Here is a 13,702-nt window from a genome sequence, read left to right on the forward strand (position 1 = left end):
TGAGTCATGAAGCCATTGTCTCTGTTCAGATCTAGGGTGATGGTGTTACATTTTTTTATGTTCCAATTCAGCAGTTTCACACTGGAGTGTTCCTTTGAAGTTCTTTTACAGGAGTATGGCAACCTTAAGGTCAGATAGAGAATGTCCAGGAAGGTTGAAATGTTCTCCTACTGGTTTCTGAATGTTGCCATTTCTAATGTCAGAATTATGTCCATTTATTCTTTTCCTTATAGATTGACCTGTCTGTCCTATGTGGACAGCAGAGAGACATTGCTGACAGGTGATGGCCTACATTACATTGGAAGAAGAGCAGGTGAATGAGCCCCGGATGTTGTCGATGTTGTTGGGTCCTTTGATAGTGTTGTCTGGGTTAATATGTGGACAGAGTTGGCATTTGGGTTTCTGGCAGGACCTGGTTCCTGAGTTGGTTTCATTATTGTATAATTTGTGGGTTTTGGTGAGTATCCATTTGAGGTTGGGAGGCTGCCGGTAAACCAGGATAGCTTTGCCACTCCTATAGAGAAACTTCAAAAGAACACTCCAATATGAAAAAGCAGAATTGGAACTCATAAAAAAAAATTAACACCATCACCTTAGGTCTGAACAGAGGCAATGGCTTTATTGGCTTCATGACTCACTATGAACTTAACTATTATCAGATCATTCTATCTTTTCACACTTACCTCAGTTGTCAGTAGGCAATACAACAATTCTATTAACACTCTTTCCACACCATGCCCTGCCTAATTCAATGCCTTCTCTCTGTTCTGTACATCACTTCATGCATCTGATGAAGTGAACTCTGTCCTCAAAAGTTCTTGCTTTAATAAATTGGTTAGTCTATAAAGTGCCACTTGAATCCTGTCATTTTTGCTACACCAGACTATCACAGCTATCCCTCTGAAGATTTATGTGAAAACATTTGCCAACGTACTCACATATTTTTACACTTGCTAATTATCTGTTGTATGTTTATTGTGTACTTTTGGCCAAATGGGGAGGAGAAATCTAGGTAAACTGGGAGTAGTCCAGGCTAAAGAACCAGGAAGGTCTCCATGACTTGGAAAAGGACTGGATGAACTAGTGGAGTAGTTGGTAAAACTGGTAAATTTCCTTGACATTTGCATGTTTTAAAATTGGCTGACTTGGTGCGTAAAGCCTGATATACACAAGTAAGTCCTACTTTACTTTTGCCCATAAAATATACACAAGTATATTTTTAAAATAGGTAGGAAAAGTATGCACATTCAATTTATTGAAATACTCAATTTCAATGCATTGCATATATTCATGCGTAAACCTACATGCGCACTTATGTTGAGGGGTAAAGCTATGAGTATTTTATATTACATGCACGTATGAAATGTGTGGGTTATAAAATACTGTGGTAAAATGATATATGGCCATATACACGCACATATGCCGCTGCATGCTTTTGTTTGAAAGTTATTTATTTAGATTTTTTATATTCTGCTTTTCAGCACTTCAAAGCAGATTACATTCAGGTAATGTAAGTATTTCCCTGTCCCCGGAGGCTTACAGTCAATGGCCTAGATTTATCATTTTGCTATAAATTTCACATGAAAGGGGTGTGGTTAGGGTAATTTTTGAGATACCGCAACTAGTGTTAAATTTCTCTCACTCGTGATATTTTCACTTTGTAGCTTGTGAAGTGTCCAGAAATGTCCTTGTTTTGGGCTGCTCCTGGCTAGAGAGAGAGAGAGAAAAAACCTCTAGGGTGGGACACATATTAGGAAACTATTTATAGCACTGCAGGAGGGTCAACTAATAACTCAAGGTGAGGCTTTGGTGGTGGTCTAGGGTTTGGGGGGAAGTTTTACATGCACAGTTAGAGGTTTCAAGCTAGGGCAAGAGTGCATTGTAGGAATCTCATCTTTGTGTCTTTCCTCATTCCAGATCATATCAGATCTTCACTGATGTGTATTGTCCTGTTTGTACATCTGACTGTGCATGTAAAACTGCCCCCCAAACCCTAGACCACCACCAAAACCTCACCTCAAGGTACTAGTTGACCCTCCTACAGTAGTATAAATAGTTGCCTAATATGTGTGCCACCCTAGAGGTGCTCTCTCTCCCTCTTTCTCCCTCCCTCCTTTCTCCTTCTCCCTGTTAAAATGTGTGTTATACTACTGCATGCAATGTTAAACATCCCTAATTTTCATAACCTCCTTCCAAAATCCTCCCCTTTGAATACATTTTCAAAATTTGCATTGTGAGATAATAACATGTTAGGACCCTAATGCCATTTGAAAAATGACTCTGTTAGTTTGTACCTGAGGCAGCATGACTTGCCCAATGTCACAAGGAATGACAGTGGGTCTTGAATGCTGGTCTCTTCTGCTTATAAGCCTGCTGCTCTAACCACTAGGCTACTCCTCCACTCTCCTTTACAAGTTATTCTCTTAGGGAACAATTTTAATATGGAAGCCTAGTTTCAAATTGCATGGGAATATTAAATGGGTAGGTTCTCTTTGAAAATAAGCTAGGACAAAGTAGGCTTTACGCCTGGTATTTGTATATGTGGCCCAGTGGAGATAAAATAGTGTGCCTACATTTGAAAATCAAATGTACAATCACTGCTTTCCTCCCTTTACTTAAGCAGTAACAGTAAAACCTTTTTTAACAACACTAAAAGTATGAGGAAGGCAATTTTAAAACAGGTCAATTTGCCCAGGTAAATGGCTTTGAAAATTGCCTTCTAAATTTGGGATTATTTTTATTGTTTCCTATTTGGTTGTGTTTTAGGGACTTTTTTAATATAAGAACAAATCAAGCATATGGAGATCTGTGAGAAGCTGCGTAGATAACTTTTAAAGTTAATCACAATGAATTTGTTGTATTAGCAGCTATCAAATTTTGACTATTGCATGATTTTGTCTCTCGCAAATAGTTACATTTGTGAGAGTGTGACCAATAATCTTTGAATTGAAAGATGGAGTTAGTTGCATGGTTATTACTGACAACTATTGATTATGCAATTATATAAATAAAGCTGAATTCCCCAGAGCCTACTGAGTTAGTCTGGCAAGTTGGTCATCGTGGAATAACAACTGGAAAGGATATGAGGATCTAGCAGGCCAGGTTTTCAGACATTTCAATTGTTACAAATGTTTGTGGTTAGACATGGGAAGAAATGGATGATAGGTGTGGACTAAATAGGAAATGTTTGCTTATGTATGCAAGATGGTGAAATATAGAGGAGGAAGATGACATCTTTGGATAATAATTGATATCTTTAATTGGTCACTCTATGGGTGGTAGCTGGGATATATCTTTAGCCTTATGGTCTTAGCCTAGTAAGTCTTCCTAGGATCAGGGCTTCTCGACATCTTTCTCATCTTTAACTAGAATGTCTACAATATCTCAGAACAACTCTCTCCGTTCTTCTTGTTTGATCAATAGAAACTGAGATTCTGTGATGCAGAAGATAAGGAGAAGTAGCCTATGGTTCAGGAGAAATTCTGGGCTATGAGCTAAAAATTTGTCACTGGCTCTCTGTAGTCCTATATTAGTCTCTTTGTGCCTTCAGGACCCAGTTAGAAACAAGGCATTGGGCATAATCTGTTTTTCCCAGTCATCAAATTATATTATTTAATTATTATTTAAACATGGCTAGAAATTGTAAAAAAAAAAACAAACCCAAAAACCCAAAACAATAACAAACAAAACATTTGAGGAGTGCACTAGTAGTAATATTTAAAGTGGTCCCTAGAGATTATTTTGAATGTGTTTTCTCCACTAATTATGATAAAATGTGAGTGAAAGAATTAACTGAATTACTTATCTATAGAGAAAGAAAATCAGTATCTGACTCACTCAAATTTCACCAAAAATGGCTAGGTATATGACACTGTTACTGTGATGCTAATCCATCTTATTGGCAATAATCTAAAACAGAAGATGTCAGCAGTTAAAGAGCACTTGCTCCTCCTATTTGCCCATTTGTGGCTGCCCATTGTGTCCTCAATGTTTCCACACAAGGCTGGATAACTTAAAGACCTAAAACTGTTATATTCAAACATAGGCCTGGATTTATCAAAATGCGGTAAATATCACATGTGATGGGAAAAGTGTAACATCAAGCTAGGTTGAGAGAACATTGCACAAATATCATCTTTGGGTGAGTTTCCTTACTCCGAGGGTCATCAAATGTTCACAAGAGAGCACTGTTCTGTTCGTACGTATCACATTGAATGTCAAAGTGGCCGCTAACCCCTACACTAATACCTAAACCTCACCTCAGGTTACTAGGTGGGCCTCCCATAGGGATATAAATACCTATCTAGGGTGATGGCATTATGGCTAGGCACTCTCTCACTCTCTCTCTCTCGGCCTTAGCACATTTTGATAAATGAGGGGGATAGCCAGTTAGGATTTTAAGTTATTAGGCTACATGTAGCAGGATAACTTTAAGCAAGTGTATTCAGCGGGATGTTTATCCACCACTAGGCCTAGTGAATATGGATATCTGTGCTCCTAATGTATGTTGTATGCACATAAATCATGTTTATACGCATAAACCATGTTTTGTGCATATTAAATGTGAATGGTGAGTTTGATTCCTTTTTTTTGCTTACATTTTACACGCTTTTTCTTAATTCCTAATGCCTTTCCATACTATCTGCTTACTGCATCGGGCATAAAAATTTTTTAGTGAGTGCATTAAGAAAATGTGTGCTGAAATACAGCACACATTTTTCTACTCCTGTCTCATTACCTAAGGCCCTGTGCTGTCTCAAGTTTACTCTATCTTTGATCCTTTCCCTTTGTCCCTAATATCCCTTTGTGTTTTTCCAAGGAACCTCAAACCTTGTATGTCATCAAATTAATAATATAATAGATATAATTCTAAGCTAATATTAAAATAAAATTGCCAGCAGTGTTCCTGATTAACCCATCCCAGTGAAATTATTTAAAAGCGAAAAACTCAAGTTAGGTTTGAATGAAATGCAGCTGAATCCATGGCTAAGTATTGTTTTGTCAATGATGCCTTATTTTTATACCAGGATCGCGAAAAAAAAAAAGAAAGAAAGGCAAAAGCAGAAATGCAGATGTTAGAGAGCTTTAGTTTTTTTCAATTTCCAGTTCTCAGAAACTGCTATATTGCTTATTCAGGAAATACATAGAAATGTTAAATTTCTGGTCTTTAGTCAAGTATTCAGTTGCTCCTTTCTGTGTAGCACACACCAAGCATCACGTAATTAAGCTTATTAACAATGGTCCTGAAAGATCTCATTCTACTTAAAGTGACCTTGTGCCAGTGCATTTGCATAATACGGAATGCATTTTCCATAGGAATCACTCAATGACCACTGTCTAGTCACCTCATGGTTCGGCAAAAAAAAAGAAGGGGAAATAGCGTGTGCATGACTGAATAACATCCAAGCTTCATGGACACAGCCTAACTGTGATGAGAATATAATGGCTGTCTTTTTTCTAAGCGTAGCCACTGCCAATGCTCACAAGTTTCTATTTGCATTCAGAGCAAGCAGGAGACCTGTGGTGGATATCCTCACATAAAAATAAAAAGTGATCATCATATGCCAAAATACCAACTGAAAGGATCCATTATCTAGTAATTTAATAAGCTTTTAAATTCCACAAAGATCAGATGCAGACTAACACTTGCATCTGTTTTTTTTATTTTTTATTTTTTTAATTTTCAAGGTTGTGTATACTGAGTAGATGCTTTTATGGTTTGTATATATAAATAACCTAAGTATGAGTTCAGAGAAAAGCACTTTCTTGCAGAGTGGAAAACTAAAGGATTAGACAGTAAATAAAAATAAGATCCAAAGTTATTCCACATAATATGCAGCAGCACTTTTCTAACAAAGGTCAACTGGACATGAATGAGCTTAGAAAGTAAAAGCTTTCATTTGTATTGTAGGATCAATTTGAATTTGCCTCTGGATCTCAGAGACATGACAGTAAGGGTAGAGGAGGGAAGACTGACCTCTACATCTCCTCTAAATACAACTAGAGATGTATTCCACCTCTTTTATAGCAAAAGCAAAATTTGCAGCATCTGTGTGAATTCTGAAATGGATTCATGAAATACACTGCAGATTTCTTCAAATCTGCTTCAGATGGTTACAACCTTAACATGAGCAATACAGCTGCACTAGGATTCCAAGAAAGCTAGAGTAACCTACATGGAGTGGACATGGTTGTAACCCTAATATCAATAAGCATGTTTTGGAGAGTTAGCACTGCAGGCAGTGGTGGGGGAACAGGGTTGAGCAGTCAGCAGTATTCCATGCAAAGTGTGTGGGGTCCACTGATATCTTCCTCCCTGCTAGGCACACTTCATTTGTTCTGTAGTGTGAACTTCCAAAGTAGTAGAAAACTGGAAAGAAAGATAACTGGGCAGACTGAATGGGCCAATTGGTCTTTATCTGCCATCAGTTTACTATGCACATTACCATATTGGTAGATTTCTTCAGGTTGACATGGAGTTTCACTTATGAAATTCACTTATGAAATCTCTTGAATTTTTCCTGGAGACCTCAGGGAAATCTGCATTTTTATATCAGAACTAACCTGGTCTGAGTTTGACTGTCTGTACATCTATACATACAGCAGGTAAATTTGTTAAGAGTCTGCACAAGTTTTCTCTCCAATACATGCATATATATAGCATCAGTTTTCAAAATGGGAAAGTATGTGCATAAACTTCCCTTTGGAAATGATCCCACCAAAACTATCCCCACGCAATTAGATCTGCTAATTTATGCGCATAATTCTTTCAAGGAAATCCACACACATAACTTTGAAAATGCAAAAGTGTGGGTGCAAGTGCAAACCCTGCTCCAGATCCATCCCTGGGTACACCTCTGCTCACTATGGCTAAATTTCACGCTTACTGCCGGTACATGCAGAAGTTTGCCTGCATGTTGGGCGGGCAGTCTTGCTACAGGCCGTTTCCATATAAAGCGCGTTCTACCCAAGGAAATGCTTTTGAAAATCACCTTCCCAATATATGTAGCATCAGTTGTTCCCATGAAGCAGTTCACTATTTCCTTTAACTTGAATTTTCTGATTTGTGAAGAAGAAGCACACATTTTGATGGTGTCTTAGAGCTGTGCACCAGATTTAAGCCTTGAGTAAAAAAAAACAAATGGTCCTACAGTCTGCACATGAGTTTTCTGGCACAGTTTAAATATCATGCAACTTTTGCCCATAATTTAATTTCCTGCAACTTTAAGCAGAAAAAAATGTGGCATTCCAAGACTTATGCAAGAAGCGCTATGGAACTTTTGCCCAGCGCTAAAACTTGTATGGTTGCATAGTGCATGTACTTTAGCTGCATTAAGAAGAGGAGTTCCTATGAGTGTTTTGGGTTGGGAAGAAAACAATGTGTGGATGGTTAACTTTCAAATGTATATGTGCTATTTTGTCACTTCCAAGGCCAGTGTACAAAGGACCAGGTGAAAAGTACACAAACCCTTTTGATATGCATTCTTTGTACTTGCTAAATTTTCAATAAGAAACAAAGTATATAATTTCTCTCTGAAATTTTGCAGAAAGTGGGCATGTTCAAAGTATGCTTGTAGTTTGCAGTGGTCTGGACTGTTTAAATATTGCTCCCTAGATTGCTTGGACCATAGATGCACCACTTCAAAACTGTGCCAGCAAAAGTGATTTGAAAGCTCTTTCAGCCCTGCTTTTATGCAAGACGTAAATCTCATTCTCTCTGAATAACTTCATTTGCAGATCAGCAAGCAGATTTCACCTTTCGACTGAGCTAACCAAATCTATTTGTGACTAGCTTTTGAGAGATACAATCCCTTTTTTTATGTCAGTCCTCTGTCTCCATGCATTTAAGTCAAGTTTTAGAATGTAATGAAGGAGCCCTTACCCAATATATTGCACAGTGCCACAGAATATTGACACCATGTGGGGCATAGCGGAGCCTCGGGTCAGCCAACACTATTTTGGATTCTGGTTCCAGTGGGGCAGGAGCAATTGGAGATTCCTCCTAGAGATACACAGCTGAAATAGTTTTGTTTGTTACATTTTGAGGTCTTTTTTGAGTTCCTTTTGGATGATAATGGGAGATTTCAACCATCACAATATTGACTGAGTAAATGTCTCATTGGGACATGGTAGGGTGGTCACATAAATGACTGCTTCATGGAACGGCTGGTCCTAGAAAAGATAAGAGGGGGGAATTCTCTAGAGCGTAATCCTCACCGCAACACAGGATTTGATGTGAAAGGTAAATTGGTGGATCTGCTTGTCAATAATGATCATAATGTAATCAAATTTAACATAATCACTGAAGGGAGAACAATAAGGAAAAGTACTGCAGCAACATTTAACTTTAAAAAAAGGAGACTATGGTAAAATTAGAAAAAAACCTAGATGGGGTGATTGCAAAGTTTAAACGTTCACATGTGGCATGGATGCTATTTAAAAACACCATCTTGAAAGCCCGGACTAAATGCATTCCATGTATTAAAAAAGACCGCAAGACTGCCAGCATGGTTAAATTGTGAGATGAAGGAGACTATTAACTCCATGAGGATATCTTTCAAAATCTGAAAGGTAGATCCAAATGAACATAGGAAACAGCAAAAGCACTGGCAAGTTAGATGTAAAGCATTAATAAGGTAGGCCAAAAGGCAATTTTAAAAGAAGCTTGTTGGATAGGCAAAACCTCAAAATAATTTTTTCTAAGGTATATCAAAGCAAAAGGCCTGTGAGGGAGCTGTTTGGACCACTAGATGACCATGGGATAAAAGGGAAGACAAGGCCATAGCAGAAAAACTAAATTCTTTGCAATGGAGGGTTTGGGGAGGTATCTGTGATGGAACATTGAGAGTGATGATTCAGATAAACTAAATAAAATCACTGAACCTGGAAGATGTAATAGAGCAAATCAACATATTAAAGAGTAAAAAATCACTGAGTCCAGATGGTATATATCCTAGACTTCTAAAAGAACTCAAAAATAAAATTGCAGACTTATTGCTAGTAATCTCTAACTAGTCATTGAAATCAGCGACGGTACCTGAGGATCTGAGGGAAACCAAAGTAATGCCCATTTTTAAAAAGGGCTCCAGGGGTGATCCAGAAAACCAGACTGGTGAGCAGGCAAAATGGTAGAAGCTATTCTGAAAAACAAAATTACTGGCCATCTGGATAGATACAGACAAACAGGGCAGAGCCAACATGGATTTAGCAAAGGGAAAAACTTATTTTACAAATCTGCAAGGTTTTTTGAAGGGATTAACAAACAAATGGTTAAGGGAAAATCAGATTTTTATTTATTTATTTATTTATTGTTTTTGTTATACCGAGTTTCATGACAGGCATCACATCAACCCGGTTTACAATTAACAAAGTGTGAAAAGCATAACGTAGCATAATAAACAATATTCTCAATAAGAACCTTGAACTTTTAAATACAGGGAATCAGAAAAAGGATGTGAGAAAGTTACAATAAAACAGGGAAAAATTAACTTGGAACTGGAAGAGGGGAGAGAAAGAACAGAGCAATATTTACATTTCAGCCAATTAATGTAATTTGAATCTTGAATTCAAAGTTTGCACATTTGTGTGTGGAAGTTAAGAAGTCCAAAGTCTTTTCTTCAGCAGTACTTCATGCATAGGCATATACATGGGATCCAAAAGCCACTACTGATTGGAGATTACCACAATCCCCTGCCTTCTTCCTAGCTGGTACAAGTATGCAGATTTGTGAATGCAGATGATAATTTGTGTATTTGTGAATGCAGATGATAAAGTGTATCTGGATTTTCAGAAGATGTTTGACAAAGTCCCTCATGAATGACTCCTCAGGAAACAGCGAGTAGACAGGAAACAGCGAGAAGAACTGAATGATCATTTCTCTCAATGGAGAAAAGTAAAGTGTGGACTGCCCCAGGCAACTGTAGTGGCACCAGTGCTTTTTAATATATTTATAAATAATGTGGGAATAAATCTGGGTTTGGGGGTATTTGGTCCAGGGGGAGCTAGGTCAAGGCACCGGAGTTGCATTCGGGCTTAGGCCAGGACCCCTGCTTTGGGTCTCAGCCTATTCCTTAGCCAAGTCCCCAGCTTTGGGCCTAAACCTAGGCTCGACCAGCGACTTTTGACTTTTTTTTAATTGGGTTTCAAAATAAAATGAGATTCCAATGAAAATCGTCGGAGTTTAACTGGTTCCATTTTGAAAATAATCTGGAACAAAATAGGACATTTCGGATCATTTCCTATTTTGTTTCTTCTAATTGCCCATCCCTACTGCTTGTTCCTGGTTATAAGTATCTATTCTTTGGGAACCTGCCGGGTACTTGTCATTTGGATTGGCTTCTGTGGGAGACCAGATTTTGGGCTTCATAGACCTTCAGTCTGAATCAGTATGGCATTACTTACATTTCTTCTTTTTTTTTTTTTCATTTTGTGTTGTTTAGTTTTAGTGCACTAAATTGTTTTGTGCACATAAAAAAAATTGTTGAGGTCCATATTCAGCCGCTGTGCAGTTCTGCTAGTTAGCCGGATAACTTATCTGGCCACCCAGCACTGTATATTCACTGGCGCAGCTGCACATCTGAATATACCTGTTTTACCTAAAATTAGCCAGATACGTTTATCCGGCTAATTTTAGCGCAGGTGTATAGAGCAGGTGTAGAGCGCAGGTGTATAGAGCTAGCTGGATAAGTTATCCAACTAACTCTGAATATGTCCCTGACTTATCTGGTCAAATTCTGGTCAGCGGAATAGTTATCCAACTGGAATTTAGCCAGATAATTAGTTAAATTTTCATTTTGCCGGATAACTTCTTAGTTATCTGGTTAAATGCTTTTGAATACAGACCTCTTATTGTGCAATAAATTCAAATGTGTAGGTACATATTTAATCATGTGTGTGCATATATGATTTAGTCCACGCTAAAAAAAGTTATACACTAAACAAAGCAAACAGCAGCACAGTCCCAGTTGCTGCTATCCCGTTACCATATGGAAGGATCCAGAGGAAGGGGACATGGGGGTGCCTAACCTCATGGAGGGGCACAATTTTCAGTGTATTGGGAGGGTGGCTTACAGCTGGGGTTTGTTTGAAGCTGGGAATATGGCTCCTGTAGGGGTGGGAATAAATCTGGTTTTGAAGGTATTTGGTCCATGGTTCCTTTATGACATTTGTGATGGTGGGGAGTAAGCTACTTGGGACTGGTGTCCCTTTAAAGATTGTGGCCCTTGGTCACAATAGCATGTTGCCACCACTGGGAATGGGCATACAGTTTCAGCTACAAGATTTATTAAAGTGCAGTACTCATGTACCACAGTTTAGTAAATCCCATGAGAAATAACTCATATTAAAAGGGCACATTTAAGTACCATATTAACATGACTTAATACAATGGCCCTTAAGATACATATGTACTGAGTGTTTTCCCCATAGACATAGAGAGGGTCATTTTATAACAATCCACGTAATCTATGTATTCACAAAACTCCTAAATTTTGCTAATTTTCAAAGCGAACTCATGCACATGTTTGCTTTAAAAATTATCCACAAGAATATGCAAAAGCTAACCACGAAAAGTTACACCTGCGCTTTGCATGGTGTAACTGGATTTTGAAACGTATAGGGCAGATTTTGAAACCAGCGCGCGTGGGGTACATTTGTGCGTGCTACCCGGCGCGCACAAATGTACACCCGATTTTATAACATGCGTGCGCTGCCGCGCGCATGTTATAAAATCCAGAGTCGGTGCGCGCAAGGGGGTGCACACTTGTGCACCTTGCGCATGCCGAGCCCTAGGGGAGCCCCGATGGCTTTTCTTCCGTTCCCCCCCACCTTCCCCTCCCTTCCCCTATTACGCATGTAAAACTCAATTTTAAACATGTAAATGCTTTTTAAAAATCAAGCCTAGAAATCCCAGTTCCACCCCCACCCCCATCCCCAGGAGGCCTATTTTCTGCATGCACAGGATTGGGTTACATGCACACTTTATGTGCACAGCCCCAGCACAATTTTATAATAAGCCATTTACACACATAAACCCATGTTTTAAGCATGTAAATAGCTTTGAAAATTGCCCCCAGAATGACTAAAAAGCCTTAGGAAACCAGGCACAAAATGAAAGAAAGCGCTTAGTACATCTGGCTCTGAAAGAGAAATGTAATGTTTGTGTTTTTACGGTATAAGATTATAGTCATAAGAAAGTAAAAACAAATGTAGTTGTGCATAAACTAATTATGATGCACGGAGCTATAGCATGAACTTTCCCTAGTGGGACCTTGACGTGGGAAGATGGGATAATTCAGCCTCTGGGTTATGTGTCATCTGAGAAAGAACATTGAGTTATAGACAATAGGGCTGGCATAATGTGGTTTGTTCAATTCACTAGGGAGTTAGCGGAGTCTACCAAGCCATGCCTGCATAACGTTTAACCAAAGTGCTGCAAACGATCTAGACCATAATCTAAATTTTAGAAAAAGATGGATAAAATGCAGTGACTCTTTGTGACTATGGCACAAGAAGTACAGAATGGTCTTGGATAATTTAGTACAATGCTCTTTAGCTCAAATAAATAGCAGCTTATAAGTAAGTCCAGCTCGGACTAGGAGGATTTTAGTTCCAATCAAGTTTGACAGAATTTTGGTATTTTCCCCATCTGGTGAGGATAATAATTGTACTTTTAAGTAGATTGTTTGGGGAGAAGAAAACTGGGGCAAATAAAAAAAAAATCAGAAAAATCCAAAAGCAGAGTTTGAAAACTTGATTTGAATTGTTCCAAATAATCTGCCACGCATCTGCCACCCGATGAAATTCCATTTCAAAAGGTTTTCAAAACATTCAAATCAAGATTTTTCAAATCTGCCTCAGAAAGGCTCATCTAAGTAGTTCAAGGCACCTTCAGAATATTTTCAGATTAGCTGAAATGTTCGAAGAACCAATTTTGAAGAAGGTTGGGCATCACTACAAATAAGCGTTTATCCTTGAAGGTAAGATTCGTTGTTTATACTGCAGTCTCTTTATAATCATACCTAGGGGTAGCCTGGGCTTGGTAAACACAGCGTTCTAAGCATTCAGCAAAAACACGCTTAACGTATACAGAGAAAACCTGCGACTGAGAAAAAAAAGACAAATGTGCTTTACACCAGGATTGTGCACCTGGTATGTGTGTGACTAGGGTACACTTTATTTAGACAGAACGTGCTAAGGAGTTTTCTCCCATTTTGGGCCTGATTAAGCAGCACGGGCTTTTCTATAAAGGGAAAAATCCATAGTGCATGAAAAAGCCCTTTGTGTCAATGGAAAAAAAGCTTAGTATATCTGGCCCAAATTCATATCTAGGAAAAATACTGTCTTATCAGGTCTTTGCCTGTGGAATTCTTTTGATTACTGTACATATGTAAATTCTGTAATATTGCATTATCATACTTTTAATGTGTTTAACAAGATGCACTGTATGTATATAGAACATGTATGACAAAAGCTTCTAGACAGTATTGGAATGTTTTTCTTTCTTTGAATGATTAGGGGAAAAGAAAATCACTTTACAACGTGAGAAACAAAAATGTACAATGAAAACTATAATTTGAGGCTAATTACAAAAAAAAACCCCAAATCATTATGTGCAAGTAAACATTACCATGGAACTGTGGTCATTTGCTTTTGTTTCTGAGGCAATGCCTCACTACCATCCAAAGCCTCCAGGGTCTCATGA

This window comes from Rhinatrema bivittatum, chromosome 6, assembly GCF_901001135.1.
Source record: "Rhinatrema bivittatum chromosome 6, aRhiBiv1.1, whole genome shotgun sequence".
Classification (NCBI taxonomy): Eukaryota; Metazoa; Chordata; class Amphibia; order Gymnophiona; family Rhinatrematidae; genus Rhinatrema; species Rhinatrema bivittatum.